The sequence below is a fragment of the Echinops telfairi genome, unplaced genomic scaffold (assembly GCF_000313985.2).
Source record: "Echinops telfairi isolate 266 unplaced genomic scaffold, ASM31398v2 ScPeMD7_7475;HRSCAF=8513, whole genome shotgun sequence".
Lineage (NCBI taxonomy): Eukaryota > Metazoa > Chordata > Mammalia > Afrosoricida > Tenrecidae > Echinops > Echinops telfairi.
The window spans coordinates 27,278,008-27,295,738 of NW_022111379.1; the positions used below are offsets into that span (position 1 = coordinate 27,278,008).

General features: G+C 44.6%; 1 protein-coding gene and 1 pseudogene across 2 annotated transcripts in view; one reads left to right on the top strand and one right to left on the bottom strand.

Moving 5' to 3' along the window:
* Positions 1-586: 586 nt before the first annotated feature.
* Positions 587-3,907, bottom strand: LOC115874041 (annotated as a pseudogene).
* A 463-nt stretch (positions 3,908-4,370) lies between these two features.
* Positions 4,371-17,731, top strand: part of APBA2 (amyloid beta precursor protein binding family A member 2) — a 182,588-nt gene continuing 169,227 nt past the window's right edge. The window contains exon 1 of one of the 2 annotated variants that reach the window (XM_004699738.2): positions 4,371-4,487. The gene's annotated coding sequence lies outside the window, so the exon portion shown is untranslated. The remainder of the gene's footprint in view (positions 4,488-17,731) is intronic. The other variant, XM_004699737.2, reaches the window with a different exon arrangement.

Below are 17,731 nucleotides of genomic sequence, written 5' to 3' on the forward strand. Positions count from 1 at the left end.
CACAGCAATGACAACAACAAAGAAAACCAATGACCCATAAAAGAATAAATTAATTAAAAGAAAGAAAAGAAAAACAATTTTAAAAAGAAAGAAAAGCCTGTAAATAGATCAAGGTCTGATTTTTGAACTCTAGGCATGTCCTCCAGTCAAGTCGGATGGGGTGCCATGCTCTGGCCCCAGAGTCTGTCCTTTGTAGTCCCTTGGGAGCTCCCTGCTCTGCCCCCCCAGTTGCTCTGCAGCATGCCTTTAGTGTTTTGCCTTGGTGTTGTGGGGTCTGTCCAGGCCAGACACTGAGTCTCCAGTGACAACATAATTTATAACCTTGACATATTCAGAACACTATACCCAACAACAAAAATAAACTTTTTTTTTTTCAGTTTAGATGAATTTTTTTTTTTAGACAACCTACATGACCTTTTTTTTTTCCTTAAAAAAAAAAAGCCTCCGTTCCAAATAAATCAAGGTCAAAAGTAAATGACCTTGATGATAACACCAGTTCCGTTTGTCTAAGTCCTGAGGCGTCATGTGGATGAACAGCAGCCGGTTAGGATGAGAGGCGATCAATTGGTCTGAGTTGCCCACAGTGTTAACATGTCTCCATCTCTCAGCCATCCTGAAAGAAGATCATATATTGGGCCACACCATCCTCACGGTAATCCAGCAGGGCAACCATGCCATCTGCATTCATGTTCTCACCAAGAAAGAACTGGTAGTTTTGAAATTTGCAAGGATGTGCTTATTTGTTCTACAGCCCCTGTCATAAAAGGCTTTACTTGTGAGGGAAGGCCAGCCCCCCACAACTAATCGCGGGTTCGAAAGGTGCAATTGTACAGTTAAAAAAATATATAATAAAGTCATAGAGAATAAGGAGAGATGAAAGAGATTGAAATAATGGAGTCAAGACACATTTCATGGTAGCATGCTCACCTCAGCCCAGCAAGGTGATCCAAGTGGAGATGGGAGAAGAGAGGGCAGGAGAGAGGGGGAGGGGAAGGAGGACAAGGGGAAATGGAACAGGTCAAGTAAGGGATCAGGAACCAGGGGAGAGTGCCACAGTGAGAGGGAGGGGAGGGAGAGAGGGCTCTTTATTGCTAACTAAGGCTTATATATCTTTTGGGGGTGTGCAAGCCCCCTGATTACAGGTAAAGACATACGTCACAGGAAGGGGTTGTACTATAGGTTATACAGCAATGAGAGGGGGACAATCTAGGGATATACCTGCAATAGGAAGGGGGGAGAATTAGGGGCACACATGTGACAAGATGGGGGGGATCCTAGATTCAGGATGGCACCCTAACTTTGGATGTCATTGAGCAGGTTTTACCTCTTCTCTGGCTCTCCATAGAAACCATTATCAGTAGGGTGTGAACCCCACCTACAGGGACCAGATGCCTTCAGGGAGAAAATCTCTAAGCATCTGACCTCCCACCATGTGCTGGCAAACAGCCTCTAATGTTTGGCATATCTTTGGGGGAGACAAAGCTGGGGAAAAGTCTTTTTAAATCCCACATTTACTCTTTCTAGTTTCTGCTCTCCAAGTTTACCTTTGGTTGATTTCACGTAGTCTTTGATTGATGTACTTCTTGTAGGCTTCTTTTGTGAAGCTGTTTCCTGCTAGTGATGGTTCGTGACAATATCAACACGTGACAATATCAACACGTGACCACTGTGCTTTCTGTTCCATCGCCATCGGAGCCTTCAGCTGAGGCACTGCCACAGATGTTACCTCCGGCCCTACAGACTATCCTCCCCTCCACTTCCAGACACAGCCCATCTGCGATCTCCCGGATCTTGCAGATGTCGATCATCTGATCATGGCAGATGAGGTCCCCGTAGATGATCGTGATGGCAGCTAAGAGGGAGACAGCCGTGGTGCTAGCTTAGGAGGAGCCCGGAGCTCTGAGATGAGCGGTGCTCAGGCTGGGAGAGGGGAGGGGGCGGAAAAGCCTTAATGCGTTTTAAAATATTGAAATGCTACAATCCACTTTTTCAGACAAGAACTATATAGAATTAGTACACAATAATACTCATTCTTGACAGCAGAGCCATGCCTACTAGATTAAGACATGTCATAATGAAGCAAGGCATTAAAATAGTTAAGTACATTCTAGTTCCAGGCCACCATTCGTTGGTGATCAAGGAGGGAAAAAAATGTGGACCCTGAAGAACACCATCTACTTCACTAAACATCAGCAAATGAAAAACTCTGCTCATGGCTATTTTTTACATGGATAGTATATACATAGGAGATTCTCTAGAAATAGAAATCTTAGGTACAGGGCTTGCACATTTGTCATTTTCATAAGGTTATGTAAATTTCCTCCTTAAAAGTTACAACAATCTTCTCCTCTACGAGCAGTATGGGAGCCTACAAAGTTTCCTCTCACCTTCTGGAATATATTGTGCTACTACATCTTTGAGCTTTTATTGATATGCTGAGCAAAAACAATGACATCTTGGTCTATTTTAACTTTTATTTCTCTTACTATAAATAAGAAAGGGCACTTTTCAGATATTTGAGTCATTTATATGGACTTCCTAGTCTCTTTAACTTTGCCCACTTTTTATTAAGCTGTTGGTCTTTCTCCTACATAGACACACACATGTGCATTTTGTGCGTCTATAATAGATCAGCATATTCCTCATTTCTCCCTGGGTTCCCTATTTCCATTTGTCCAGTTTCCCTGTTCTTCCCTGAAGTTCATCTCTGTTTTGAGGGCAAATGTTGCTTTTTTGGTCTTGTAGAGTTGAGTTGAGATGGCTCCAAGCCTCCAAGATGGCTTCTGACCCCAGTTGAGATGGTAGATTTGGGGCAATAGCTAAGACGCAGTTCCTTCTTACCTATTTATAGACACTGTGTAGACATACAGGAGACTTAGTGGGATGGTTGGATATGAGTTGGGCTGCTAACCACAAGCCAGTAGTTGGAACCAACCAGCTGCTCCAGGGGAAAAAGATGAGACTTTTTGTTCCTGTAAAGATTTACAGCCTTGGAAAGAACAGGGGCAGGGCTATCCTGTCCTACAAGGTAGCAGCGAGTTTAGTTGGAGTTGGATCTTGACCTATTTGTGCTATGGGTTGAGAAGAGTTTTTAGCTGGGAAAGGATGGCAGAGGGACAGGCCACTAGTAAAACAGCCACACGAACATGGTTACTAACCCAGCTCAGCATTCAGCTTTCCCAGATTCCTATTATTCCTCCTCTTCCTCCTCCCCTCCCCCTCCTCCCCTCTGCCTCCAGGACAGCACCAGGTGGCCTCCTCTTTCTGCTATCACTCCTCTCCAGACCTTCCAGCACCACTGTTCCACCGTAATTTGGCCAAAAATGTGAAAACAAAAAAAAAATCTAGATTTGGGGGAGGAGACAATGAATCCCAATTCTGGCTAGACAAAGCCCCTCTGTGCTTTCTCAGGTGGAACCACAGCTGAACATAATCAGCTTGGGTTGAGGGTCCAAGGTCACAAGCTCCACCAACTGTTTCTAGCACCAGCCTTCAAAGGGAATGCTCCTAAGTGCAGTTTACTGTGGGGACTGGTGACTGACCCTCTTTGGGAGGTGCGTGGTGACTCACCCTCTTTGTGTAGGTGCGTGGCCTCTCCCGACCCCAGAAGGTACTTCGAGTACTGAGCGTGGAGGTTGGGGTTCTCTCTGTTCAGGACAGCAGGAGAGAAAAAGTGGTGGTGAGGTCTTTGGGTGGGAGAGGGCAGAGGGGGGTCTCCAGGGTTAGGGACCGAAGACCTGGAATCCAGTCCTGCTATAAGGATGTCTGAGACAGGAGAGACAGAAGGGGCCTCCTCTGCCCGATATGGTCTTTCAGAGCCCGTGGTACCCATGGCATCAGGGCAGTCTGCGGGCATCACCACCTGTTCTACCCGTGGGAAACAAGACCCCAGCGGCTTCCGGTCCATTAGGTCCGGTACAACGTGCTCGCAAGGTCGGAGAGGTCAGGGAGCAGAAGCTCCGCCTGTCCCCAAGGCTGGCTTGCAGGACCACATCCCAGGCGCGCCCGCGGGTCCATCCCGGGAGCGGCCGCGCTCCCGGTCCGAGCCTTCCCCGCGTGGGCGCTGGGGGGCGCGGAGCTCCGTGCAGCTACCCGAAAGCATCCTTGTCACCCCGCCTCCCGGGCGCTGCCTGGAAGCCTTTTTCCAGCCTCTGTTTCGTGGGCACGGGTGAGGGGTCGGGGGTCGAGGGTCGGACGGAGGAGTTCGTCGCAGACCAGGCCCCCAGGGTACCCCGCTCCGCTGCGGCGCCGCGCCGCGTCGAGGCAGCTCTGCGTGCCGTACGCCGCGTCCCGGCCGCGCCCGCCGCCATTCAGCTTCCCGGGCCCGTCGGCAGCGCCGGTGCGGGGCTCCGCGCGGCGCACAAAGGCTGGGGTGCGGCGCGGCCGCGGCGGCAGGCACAGCAGCCGCGGTGGCCCCCCCTGGGCCTTCCAGACCCGGAGCGGCGGCCGGGGTCGCTTTCGCACCGGCGCTCCCCGCTACCGAGCAGGTAAGTGGGAAGCCAGAGTCTAGGGGTCTTCGGTAGCAGCTTGGGCTCGGGGTGGGGTGCTGGGGGAGGGAGGGTCAGATGCTGCGGCCAGAGCCGAGTTTAGGGGTGTGTGTGTGGGCGGGTGTGGGGGGGGGACGACGAGGGGGGGGGACTGGACAATGCTGGCTGGCGGCTGAGGTCTGGGCGGAAGCCCCTACTTGCCAGGAGATTCTCTGCATCCCGTTGGCAGGCGTGGCAGGGAGGGCCAGGGACTCGAAAATCCCATAGGGGGGCTCCCCACACCCCCCACCCGCTCAGGTCCGACCGGATTGCTTGGCTGGTGGGGCTTCTAGTGCATTCTAGGGCTCTTTTTGGCACTGGCAGCAACTCCCTAGTTTGGGGACCCTTCCTTGCCTCCCTAGAAGCGGAGCCTCCATCTTCTCCCCAGCCCCTTTCCTTTATAAGGAGACCCAGAGGGGAATATTACTCAGTTAAAAATTCCACACCCCATCGGCCCCTGGACAACTCGGGGGGATGCTGGGAGCCCAGCAAGGACCTGTGCGTGGGCTGGCCCTTCCCTTTCGCATGCACAGCCTGGCATGGTGCTGAGATTCACGGGGACGTGTCATGGGCTGCAAGCCTCCATGTATCAAGATGCTGAGGAGAACTTTGCTTTCCTGGTGGGTGCCCCACAGGAGGGGCCAGTCTTGCCTTATCTCACCAGGGGGCAGGACCTTTGCCCGAGCCGGCCAGTCTTACCTTCTCTAGCACTGCCGAAACAAGACTTCCAATTTCTTGAGATCTATTCTAATATACCTTCATAGGCGCTAGACTGTTATTTGTGGATCCGTCTCAACTCACAATGGGCAGTGAAGTCCTTGAAACCATGTACCCAGCTAATTTGTCTCAAGTTTCTTCAGTTCCCTCTGTCTTTTGGGGGGCATTTACTTTTTTCCTCTTGGAGAAAGGACAGTGGTTTTAGGGCTGATGCAGGACAACTTTCCCTGAGTGACAAACTTGAAGTACCTTTTGCAGATGCCCAGAGCTAGCAGGTGGCTGTCTCTCAGGCCTCTGGGTTAGTTTTCCCACTTACCAGGTGAGACAGGAGCGGCATATCTTCAGTCACCACACAGCTCAAAAGTCTCTGGCTTTCTTGTTCCTTGGGACCTTCACATACTTCTTTTATTCCAGGCCTGAGTCAAAACAGATTCCCTGAGCCAAGAGTCACTTACTGGTCAGGAGTCTAATGAAATTTGCTGGTGGTACTGCGGGCAGGACTCAGGATATAGTAGGTAGATTTGAGCTCATGGTTCTTGGCTTGTGCTGGTAGTTCCCCTCAACAGCAACCCCCCTCCCACCACCACACCCAGCACTGAAGGGGGAGCCCCTGGAGTGGTTTCTAGAACTGGCTGTGTCTGAGTGATGGTAGAGTATTCAAAGGGCCTTGTTGTGGAAGCCTCTCTCTCTGGAACTCTGGTCATTTGTTAGGGAACTTGACTGCCCCTCCCCCACAGTCTCCTTAATAACCCTGGGGCACCCGCTTCTTGCATTTGGGCGGTATGCAGCCTGTATGTGTGATCAGGAGGAGTATGTGTATGGGTCAGGTGTGAGGGTATGGGGAGGGGGCAGTATGAGGAGGAGGGGGAGCTTGAGAGGGTCATCTTAGCTTTCCTGTACAGCCCAGGCTGCAGGGGTGGCATGTCACCTTGTTTGCACGACTGTCTCTTGATTAGGTCTAACCCTTTAAAAATAAAATATTAGTTTCACAGGAATGATTGGTGAGGATGAATTGTGAAACTGAGAAACATAAGTATTTAATTTCCTAAGCTAAGCTAAGAAGTGCTAGGTAAAAAATAAAAAAGATAATTGTAAAAGACACTAGTCACACCCTAGAAAGTTGAGAGGGAGTGCTAAAACACCTTGATTTTTCCTAGACGAAAGCTGAGGAACTCAGAGGGAAAATATGTTTGATGCAGTTGGAATCAGGCTGGGCCTTGTTTAGATTGGACAGCTGTGAGACCTGTCAGAGGAGGGCACTTGAGGAGTAGAACCTAGAAAGTAGAGCCCATTTCGTGCTCATCTTCCTGTCCAGAGAGTGGGCTTGCACACCTGCCCTGGAGACACAACAGCTGAGGACTTCTGGTGGCTCTGTCTGGAGTCTTGGAGAGATGACACTGGGCATTCCAGAACAAGTGGCAGAAATCAATATGTCCTGCCATGTAACCTAGTCTTTAGATAAATGGAGGCAGCTTTGGGCTTGGTGTCACCACTGTTTACACTGGTGCCACCACTCTTGTGAATGTGTCCTTACTATATTGCCTCTAGGTCTTCAACTGTAAAGGACAGCAGTTGTCCTGTCTTTGCTCTATGGCTGAGGGGTAAGATATTTGTAGTCCCTGTTAGGAAAGGATGCAGCTACTCACTGTCATGAAGGCATCTACTTAGATCACACTAAGATGATTCTTACTAATCATCTTGGAATTAGCCATTGAAAATCCTGTGGATAGCATTGGGACATTGTCAGATACTGAATACCTTATGGACAGAAGCAAAACATCAGAGATAGTGGCCAAAGGCTTCTCAGGTTGGAAGGCACTCAAAGAGCAGCCTTCTCAAAGTAGAGTCGATCATAATGGTGTTGATGGAGTAAAGCCTGCAGACTTTTATTTGCTGATGGGGCATGACTCAAAATGAGAAACAACGTCTTCAAACATCAATTAATTATTGGAATTGTGAATGTAAGAAATAAGATTCTAGGAAAATTGTAAGTTGTAAAAAATGAAATAGAACACATAAAGGTCAATATTCTAGGTATTAGTGAGCTGAAATTGCTATTGGGCATTTTCAATCAGAAAATTTTATGGCTTATTATGCTTGGAATGAAAGATTCAAGAGGAATCTGAGAAGAGAAGAGATGCTGGAGAACTTAATATCAGCAGCTAAAACTAGGCCAGGAGCCAACAGTGGAGCACACCATCAGTTGCTCATACGGAAGTTCAGGTTGAAGATGAAGAAAATGAAAACAAGTCCACGAGAGCCAAAATACAACCTTGAGTCTATCCCACCTGAATTTCGAGAATAGATTTGATGTATTGAAAACGAATGACCTGATGAGCTGTGGAAGGACATGAAAAATATCATTCATGAAGAAATCAGGTCATTTAAAAAACAAAGTAAAGATCAACGTGGATGTCAAAAGAGACTCTAAACTTGCTTTTATTTGAAGAGTAGCTGAAGCAAATAGGAGAAACGAAGTCAAAGAGCTGAAAAGAAAATGTCAAAGGGCAGCTTGAGAAGGCAAAGTGAAATATTACAATGAAATATACCAAGAGTTCGGCAACCAATAAAGAACATAGTCACGTCAAACTGAAGGAACTGCAGGGAAAAACCCTCAAGTCATACTTGCAATTGTGAAAGATTCTGTGCGTCAGGACTGACTCGATTGCATCTAACAACAATAATGGGCAAAATATGGAATGATGCAGGAAGCATCAAAAGAAGATGGACATACACAAAGTCAGTTTACCAAAAAGAGCCGGTCAACATTCCACCATTTCAAGAGGTAGTATATGATCAAGACCCAATGGTACCGATGGAAGAAGTCCAGGCTGCGCTTAAAAGCATTAGTCAAAAACAAAGCGCCAGGGATTGATGGAATATTAATTGAAATATTTCAACAAGCTGATTTAGCATTGGAAGCATTCACTCTTCTATGCCAAGAAGTTTGGAAGACAGCTACTTGGCTAACTCATTTCAAAGAAAGGTGACTTAATAGAATACACAAACTATATAGAACAATATTATTGAAATCACATGCAAGTAAAATTGTGCTGAAGTTTATTCAACAATGGATGCAGCACTACATTGACAGAGTTGCCAGAGGTTTGGGCCAGATTTCAGCAGAGGGCATGGAACAAGGGATATCACTGCTGATGTTAAATGGGTCTTGGTTCAAAGCAGCGAATATTAGAAAGATGTTTATTTGTGTTTTATTACTTAAAGGCATTCAAATGTGTGATCAAAGCAAACCATGGTTAACCATGAGAAGAATGGGAATTCCAGAACATTTCATTGTGCTCATATGGAACTTGTACATGGATCACGAGGCAGGATAGTGAGACTTTGCCTCATGTACTTTGGACATTTTATAAGGAGAGACCAATCCTAGGAGAACATTACACTTGGTAAAATAGAAGGGTCCTGGAAAAGAGGAAGACCCTCGATGAGATGGATTGACACAGTGACTGAACAAATGGGTGCAAACACAGTGATTGTGAGAATTCTTGCAGGACTGGATGGTGTTTTATTCTGTTGCACATAGAATCGCTGAGTTGGACCGGACTCATTGACACTTAATAACACCACCACCACCTTTGGTACCTGGTCGGGGCTGCAGTTGTGGGAGTCCCCTGTGATAGTGATTGGTCAGTGTGCCCAGAGGGTGAGTTCTGTCACTTCGCCCTCCCACCATTTTGGGTAGGGTCCAGATCATCTTACTAGGCAGCCTACTGGCACAGGGTAAGCCAGTAATTATGAGTTCCATCTTCTGCCTGTCCTAAAGCCAAGCCTGCCTTCTTCCCACTCATAAAGGAGACCAGGTAGGACATGGCCCTCAAGGTCACACAGTGATACTGTCTCATGTGTTTGTTTTGGAACCCTGTGTGGGGATGGGTGTGTGTGTGTGTGTGGGGAGAGGGCATTACTTCTGTATGAATGATAAACCTGCCTCTGCTGTGGCTGTTTCCCTGATTGTCCACCATCCCTTGGCAGGTTTGTTTCATGCCTAGGTCTGTGTACCTTGCCCTAGCTCTCACTGGTACCTCAGTGCCTGCTTTACAACAGTATTCCTGGGCAAGTCATCAGTTCTGGGAGTCTTTTTCTCAGTCTGTAATGTCTGCTTTATCTTTTGACCTGGTTACTATGTAGCACACACAAGCCACTTTACTGAGCTGCTGGGGGACATTGCTGAGACAGCTTCATGGGGTACCTGTGTGGTCTCAGACTTATGCCTCGTTTTACTAGGAGTTGGAAGAGTGTGATATCGGTGCTTCTTAAACTACACAGTGCTCTTCTCAATAGGTGCTACATCTGTGGTTTTCTGTTATCAGTGTCAAAATTAAGAAGAAAACCTGGGCGAGTTTCCCACATATATACTGACTGCACAGATAATTTTGTCTTGTGCCTTCTGGAGAATGGAAACATTCCAATATTTGATGATAGTTTTGTTAGAGAATCCACTGGGATTAATGCACAAACGTCCCTGTGTCTAATTCTCTTTGTTTACTCTTTGAAATAAATTTCTGCCATACCTAAAAGACAGGCCTTGATGTCTTAATTTCATGGAAAGTTGAGAACCTGGAGTGGTGACATGCCTAAAAAACCATCGCTGCTAAGGGTCTATGCTGGGATTTGGGCCTCTGTTTGAAAGTTTATAAGACTGTTGGTTTCTCATTGTGTCCCATTAGGGTCCATTTTGCATGGATTGTTTTTGAAAACGGAATGGGAATGATTAGGACTTAGGACTACTCTGTGACATGTTAGTTGTCTCTAATTGACTTCTACTCTTAGCTGTTGTATGCATAATAGAACAGAATGTTGCCCAGTCCTGCACTGTCTCATGAGTGTGGCTGTGTGTGAGTCCATTGTTGAAGTTACTCTGTCAGTCCATCTCACTAAGGGCCTCTTTCACCTTTGACAGTCCTCTGCTTTATCATATGGGATGTCTTTTGTTCCACTGAAGGGTCTTTCTGGACAACATGCCCAAGGTGTTAAGCCAAAGTCTCACCAGCTTTATTTCTAAGGCACATCCTGGTTATATTTCTTCTAAGATTGATTTGTTTGCTCTTCTGGCAGTCCATGATATTTTCAATATTCTTCTCTAACACCACAATTCAAATGTTCCAATCCTGTATTTCTTTCTCATTGTCCAGTTAGCACGTGTGTTTGAGATGAGTGAAAACACCATGCCTTGGATCAGGTACACCTTAGTCATCAAGGTGATATCTTTGTTTCTTTAAACTTGAAAGAGATAATTTGCAGCTGATTTATCCAATGTGGTACATGGTTTGATTTCTCAACTGCCTCTTCCATGGATGCTGATTGTTGATCTGGTATAGGGGTTTATTTTCAATAAATGCTTAGAGAATCTGATAGCTGTGGCCACTTGTCTAGGTGGAACGAGCACTGAATAGTAATGGCAGCTTGGTGGATGGAGAATGCCACAACGGTAAAGACAGCATGATGACCTAGGGCTCTTCCTAGAGATAAAGGTAACAGGGTTTAAAACTTGAAGCCCAAGAAAGCAGGGAAAGTTATTGGTGGCTCCATAAGATATTTTCATTTGTTCCCTTGAAACTAAAATGCATTCTTTTTCACTTCCTGTCTCTAGAATAAACTGCAATCCGAGGTTTATCCACTGCTGTTCTGGGGGGACGGAGGTGGCCTGGGCTCTGTGTTAGGACAGGCAGCTCTGCATCTACCCACTGGGCCAGATGAAAGTGGACTTCCCTGGGTTTGACTGCTGCATTGCAAAAGGCCACACATTTGTGCTTTATTTCTCACGAGCCCTTGAGTTACTGGTAAGATGAAATGAGATAAAATGTGTGTGATTGCTTTCTTAACAGTAAAGCGCTCAATCAGTGCCAGCCATTGAGATTAGGGTGTGTGTCTGTCTTTTTCCCCAAGTTGTTTGCAAACTCTAGGCCTCTGTAGCTGTTCTGGCTAGTATTGATGAAAGCTGATGGCTGATTGATCGTTGGATGGATTCTGGCCATGGGTTCCAATGCTGTCCTGCCCAATTTGATGGCTAGATTGCGAGCCCATGAAGCAAGACTGAATTGGCCGTGTTAATGGTTGTTTTTCCAGTGATGGAATTGGGCTAAAAAGCTTCAGGTTTTCTGACCCACAGCACCGCCTAGTTGTGCCATTCTTTGTGTAGAACATCACAGGTTGAACATGTGCTTCTTAGTGTGTCATTTACGTTCTTGGGCTGGACACTGCTGGCAGAAGCCTCTCCAGACCAAGAACTTCAGATTGTGCCTCTCTGGTGGTGGTGGCATGGTGGCATGTGGACTGGGCTGCTAATGCCAGGTTGATGATTCAAACTTTTTTAAAGTTTTAGATATGTTTTATTATATTTTTTTCAATTAAAAAAAATTAAATCATTTTACTGGGTGCTCTTACAGATATAACAATCCATAAATCAATTATATCAAGCATTCATGTACATATGTTGCTATTATAATTTTCAAAACATTATTTTTCTACTTAAGTCCTTATTATCAGCTCCTCTTTTTTCCCTCCTCCATCCTCCCAACCTTGTGAACCCTTGATAAATTATATATTATTATTATTTTTCCATATCTTACACCGTCCTCAGAATCACTTCACCCACGTTTCTGTTATTCCTGGCAGGGGGAGGGGTTGCTATACATCCATCATTGCTATTGGTCCCCCCCACACACTATGACATCGCTATTCTCATTACTGTTTCTGAGGGGTTTGTCTGTCCTGGCTTCCATGTATCGAAAGCTCTTGTCTGTACTGCTGTACATACTCTTGTCTAGCAGGATTTGTGAGGGTCATGATAGTGGGTGGGGTGGGGAGGGGAGGCAACATTAAAGAACCCGAGGAATGTTGTGTGTTTTGTCGGTGCTGTACTGCGCCCTGGCTGAATCATCCCTTCTGTGTGACCCTTCTGTGAGGGGATGTCCAATTGTCGACAGACAGGCTTTGGTTCTCCACTCTGACCTTCCTTCTTCACTTCGATTAGATTGTTTGTTTTTGATTTTCTGATATCTGATCCTGTCGACACCTTGTGATCACACAGGCTGGTGTTCTTCTATGCGGGCATTTTGCTTCCCTGTTAGATGACCGCTTGTTTAACTTCAAGACATTAAGACCCCAGGCCCTATCAGATGATTCAAATTTGTCAGCTGCTCCTAGGAGAAGATGAGGCTTTCTGCTCCTGTGAGGATTTATAGTCTTGGAAACCCTATTCAGGGTTCTTATGAATAGGAATCAACTTGGTGGCAGTGGATTTGGCTTGATTTTCTTTGGTGGGACCTTCTAAATGAATTGTATATTATTAAGCAATGTTTTTTTTTTTCTTGACCATAGGCTGGTGTGTGCTTAATTAGCAGTAATAATGAGTGCTGCTTCTGTTGCTATGATACAACCAGAGGTAGAGGTACCACTGTCTTATATTTACTTTCTGTGGGAAGCTGGCTTGGGAAACCCCTGGATTTAGCAGTCTACCTTGCTTCTACTGCTTTAGGAACTCTTGCCTTAATTCTGTATAGGTTACATTTTTACTCATTATATGGGATTATTTGTTATCTAATAATGGAAATTAAGAGGAGCAGACATTTACATGTCAGCCTTACTTCTTGACCTACAGTGTTTATTCCTTTGATACACAGTGCATTAGGCTTGGATGTGGAGACTCCTCAACTTATACTTATATCTTTAAATAGTTTTATTGGCATATACTTAACATGTCATGCAATTTAATCATTTAAAATCATGCTATGTTATTTTTAATATCTTGTTTCATGTCTAATTCTACATATTTTTGTCTACTCTTTCTTGTCTTTTGTTGTTTGTTAGCCATTTCACCGATCCTTTCAAAGAAGTAACTTCTTGTTTGTTGTCTTTGAGTTCCCTGATTTGATATTCCTTATCTTCCATTCTATTGCGCAGTTCTTGAACTGTGGTTTTCATTTCTGTTAACTCATTGTTTAATTTTTGGCTTTCCTTTGGGTGTGAGGTTTTCAGTATCTCAATGACTTCCTTTGTTTTCAGGATTTATCCCCATAGCTATTGTATGGTCCTAAACATTATTTTCCTGGCTTCTCTTTCTGGTAGTTTCAGGGCTGCTTTTTCTGTGTATTCTATTGGGTTTGGGTAATCTTGGCTGACTTTTGTTTATCTTGATTTTTCTGTGGTTACTGCTGTTGGCTGTTTGTATGGCACAGCATTCCAGCTATAGGTGATGTGTAGGGTTCCGTTTTGTGTGTGTGTGTGTGTGTGTGTTTTGGGGTGGGTGGGGTAGGGCGGGGCCATTGACTCCTTGGGTTAGAGGAAAAAGACAGAGATGAACTGAAAATTGTGTTGTAGGAGGATGAGGATGAAGAGGTAGAGTTGGGTGTGTAGCACCAATGGGGACTAGGACCAGGAGAATAGGGCTTAAGTGATTTTATTAATAATAGGTGATCTTTTGGGTAAATATAGTAATTTTTAATAAATTATAAAAGAGGACTTTAAGAGGTATGCTAGTATTTTTTAGTTTATGTGAAAGTGTGTCTCAATGAGAGAGAGGGAGCCAGGGTCTTAGGTAGTGATGGTGGGGTAGGTGGAGAGTATATCTGGTAATCTACTGGGGTCACTTATCAACCCATTGTCTAATATATATAGACCACAGCAAACCAATGTTATTGTGTTTGTGACAAAGGGCCCTTTGTTTTGGCAGTACTTTGTTACCCTGCTTTCAGGGAGCTGATCTGTTGGTGTAGGAACTGCACCTCTACAAGGAGGGTCGCAAGGGTAGATGTGAAAAGACATGGATATTCTGCACCACCCCAAGCTATCTGCCCTCTATGCAGGGACCCCATGAGGTAAATAGATAAATAGGCAGGAGGAAAGGAGGCTTGAGGTGAGCAGTTTCGTCTCATCAGGGCAAGGTTGGGAGGAGGTAATTCCTGGCACTGCACCAGTGAGTTGTCAAGCTGAGGAAGGGGGAGCTTGCTTGTATACCGAGTTCTGGGTTCTCTAGGGGGAAAAGCAGTTTTTTAATTTTGTGTTTATTTACCAAAAAAGAAAAAAAATCTAAAATAGTCTTGAAGCAACCAGAATTCCGGTCACACATCTGAATTTCCCCAGAAGTGCCACCCTCTCTCCATGATTTCCCCCCAACATTTATCTTACTGTATAATTGCCTTCCCCTTCACCCATTGACAGGGTTTTTGAGGTTAAAGTTCAGGAAAGTTTGAATACTCTCTTTAGCTTTAGCTCCCAGGAGTTTGTTACTGTCAAAGTTATGTTTAGCTTCAAGCAGTCTGTCAACAATATCCAAGATACATTTTAGCCCTAGTGGTTCTGTTACAGTCACCAAATCTTTTATTTTCTGGAATTCTATGTCTTTCCCAAATTTGTGGTGTCAATTTGTTCTGCAAACTGAGCTCACCATGGGTTTCAAGAAAAATCGTTGATTTTGTTTCTTTTTCTTGTTGTAAGGACAGAGGTGTGACGTTCTCTTAATATGTTGGAGCTGAAACCTATTTGTTCCCTTCCCTCAATTTTCTCTATAACTCACATCATCACATGGAATTTTGTTATGTCTTTTTGTTTTTTAATTTACCCAACAGAAAATTGTCCTCTCGCAGTTTAGGAAGCTGTAAGTCCAGAATCAGTGCACTGCTCTGGTGGAAGTCTCTGCGGCCTCTAGGGGAAGGCCCTTGTCTGCTCAGCTTGTTTCCAGGGTTCTGCGAAGATCTCCATTTGACTTGGCCCCTGGCTTCTATCTCTGATTTCTTCTATCTCGGATATGCTGTTCTTTAAAAAATAACTTTCAGTTGGGAATTGGGTGAAGGCTTACAGAGCACATCATCAGTTTTACATTCAACAATGGATATACATGGGAATTGTGTTATTTCATTGATAGTCATCTTATTTATTGCCTGCTTTCCATGTTAAGTATAAGCTCTAGAGACATAGGGTTTGTCTTTCTGCTCTTATTTGTGTCCCCACACCCAAGAAAGTACCTAGCATGTCCTGTGAATGTATACAGTAAAGGTGGTAAACAATGGGACCACACCATCTGTTTGTGAAAACCAAACCAGTCCCACTGCCATTGAACTGATTCTGACTAGTAGTGACCTTATATATGGCTTCTAAAATTGTACATTTTTCCTGGAGCAGCCTCATTTTATTTCCTCTGACTGGTGAATTTGAACTGCTGACCTTCCAGATTGCGGTACACTTTCTACCCTACAGTGCCACTAGCTTTTTTTTACCTTGGCACTAGTGGCTAATTTGTAGGGCTTTTCTATTGTATTATTGAAGGACATTATACATGAAGAAAGTAAAAGACCATTAAAAAGACAAGGATGTAAAGGTCAAAGCGAATGTTGAAAGAAACTCTGACACATGCTTTTGAATGTAGAGTAGGTAAAGCAGGTGCAAGAAATGATTAAATAAAATAACTGAACACAGAATGTCCAAGGGCAGCTCCAGAAGAACAAGTAGATGTTTTAGTGAAATGGGCAAATACCTGGAGTTAGAAAGCAAAACAGAAAGTAAACCCTCAGCATATCTCAACTTATCTCACGTCTGGTTTAAAATAAAAATCAAGGCTTGGAATGTACAAATTCATTGCCATCCCTGTCCAAACTCCAATATCATTCTTTAAAGAAATAGAAAAACGAATTATCAACTTCATATGAAGAGGGAAGATGCCCAGAATAAGCAAAGAATTCCTCAAAACGAAGAACAAAGTAGGTGATCTTCTACTACCTGTTCTCAAAACCCACTACACAGCTCCAGTTGTGAGAACAGCCCGGTCCTGGTAGGCTGATAGATACGTAGACCAGTGCAGCAGGTCAGAATATCCAGAAATAACAAGTCTGCATACAAACAACTGATTTTTGACAAAGATCCAATGAGCATTAAATGAGAAGGGGATGCCTTTTCCAGTAAATGGTGCTGTAAAAACTGGATATCCATCTGCAGAAGAATGAAAGTAGACTCATACCTCACCCCATGCACAAAAACAATCTCTAGGTGGATCAAAGACCTAAATGTAAAACCCAAAGCTATCAGGACAATCAACAAGAAACTTGGGGCAATCTAAGTGCTAGTACAGGACATCCATGGGCTACCAGATATAACAAAGGAAGCACACCCCATGGAAGATAAACTAGATGAATTGGACCTATTAAAAATAAAACGTGTACATCAAAATAGCTCATTAAAGGTGTAAAATGAAAACCCACAGATTGGGGAAATACATTTAGCAATGACATAATGGACAAAGGACCAATCACTAAATCTACAGTGTACTACTAGACTACAACTAGAAAAACCCCAAATAACCCTCTGAGAAGGTGGACAAAGGACCTGAACAGCCAATTCACAAAGGATGACACTTGAATAGCTAATAAACACGTGACGAAATGCTCCCGTTTATTAGCCATCTGGGAAATGCAAGTAAAAACAACCATGAGGTACCATCTAACATCCATAACCATAGCCCAATAAAAAAAACCAGAACAACAAATGTTGGAGAGGACATGGAGAGATTGGAACCCTTATAAACTGCTGGTGGGCTTGTAAATATGTACAAAAACTGTGGAAAGCAATATGGCAATTGCTAAAACAGATGGCAGTAGAAATACCATATGATCCAGCAATACCATTCCTGGGCATACACCCAAAAGAATTAAGAAACAGATCATAAACAGACGTGTGCTCCCAATGCTCATTGCAGCACAGTTCACAATAGCAAGAAGTTGGAAACAGCCTACATTCCCATCAGTAGAAGATTGGATTAAAAAAAACCCTTTAATATATACACACAATGGAATATTACACATTCCTAAAAAATAATGCTGTAACCACAAAACACTTCACGACACGAGGGATCTGGAAAACATTATTGGGAGTGAAGTCAGTCAATCACAAAAGGACATACTGTGTGAGTCTACTGCTATAAGGACAAGCAACAGGACAGGGACAAGCTCAGGCTGTTGTCCAGGATGACCAGGCAGCCTGTTAGAGAGCCTGACAGGTGCCAGTGAACCATACTCCATCCTCTCTAGATATGCATCTTGAAGGTCATTTTGGAGGAGGTTGCCTCATGTCAGCTGGGATCAAATTGTCAAGGGAGGGGTAGGGGATGTCGACCACTTAGTGGCTGCTATGCAAGGTTGTGAAGAAGTTCCTCCAGACAGGTAGGCAGCCCTATCAGAGGGCTGAGGGATACTGATGGGAAAGTAAGTCAGGGGAGGGGAAAGGGAGTAGACATGTCTGGGGGAACACAAGTGCATGCATGTTTGTTGGTAGAAAAAAAGGGGAGGACCAACCTTTACATGGGGGGAAGTGACTGAAAATAAATTTTAGGACCTTAAGTGGGGAGTAGATGTGGTAATATGCACCGAATGAGCCACACTGGCCTGCGTTCACGCAGGCCAGTGCCATAGAACACTGGATCATTGAATCCTGGATATTCAAGGCACACAACACACTCCAAAGACTGCAGCAGAGAGATC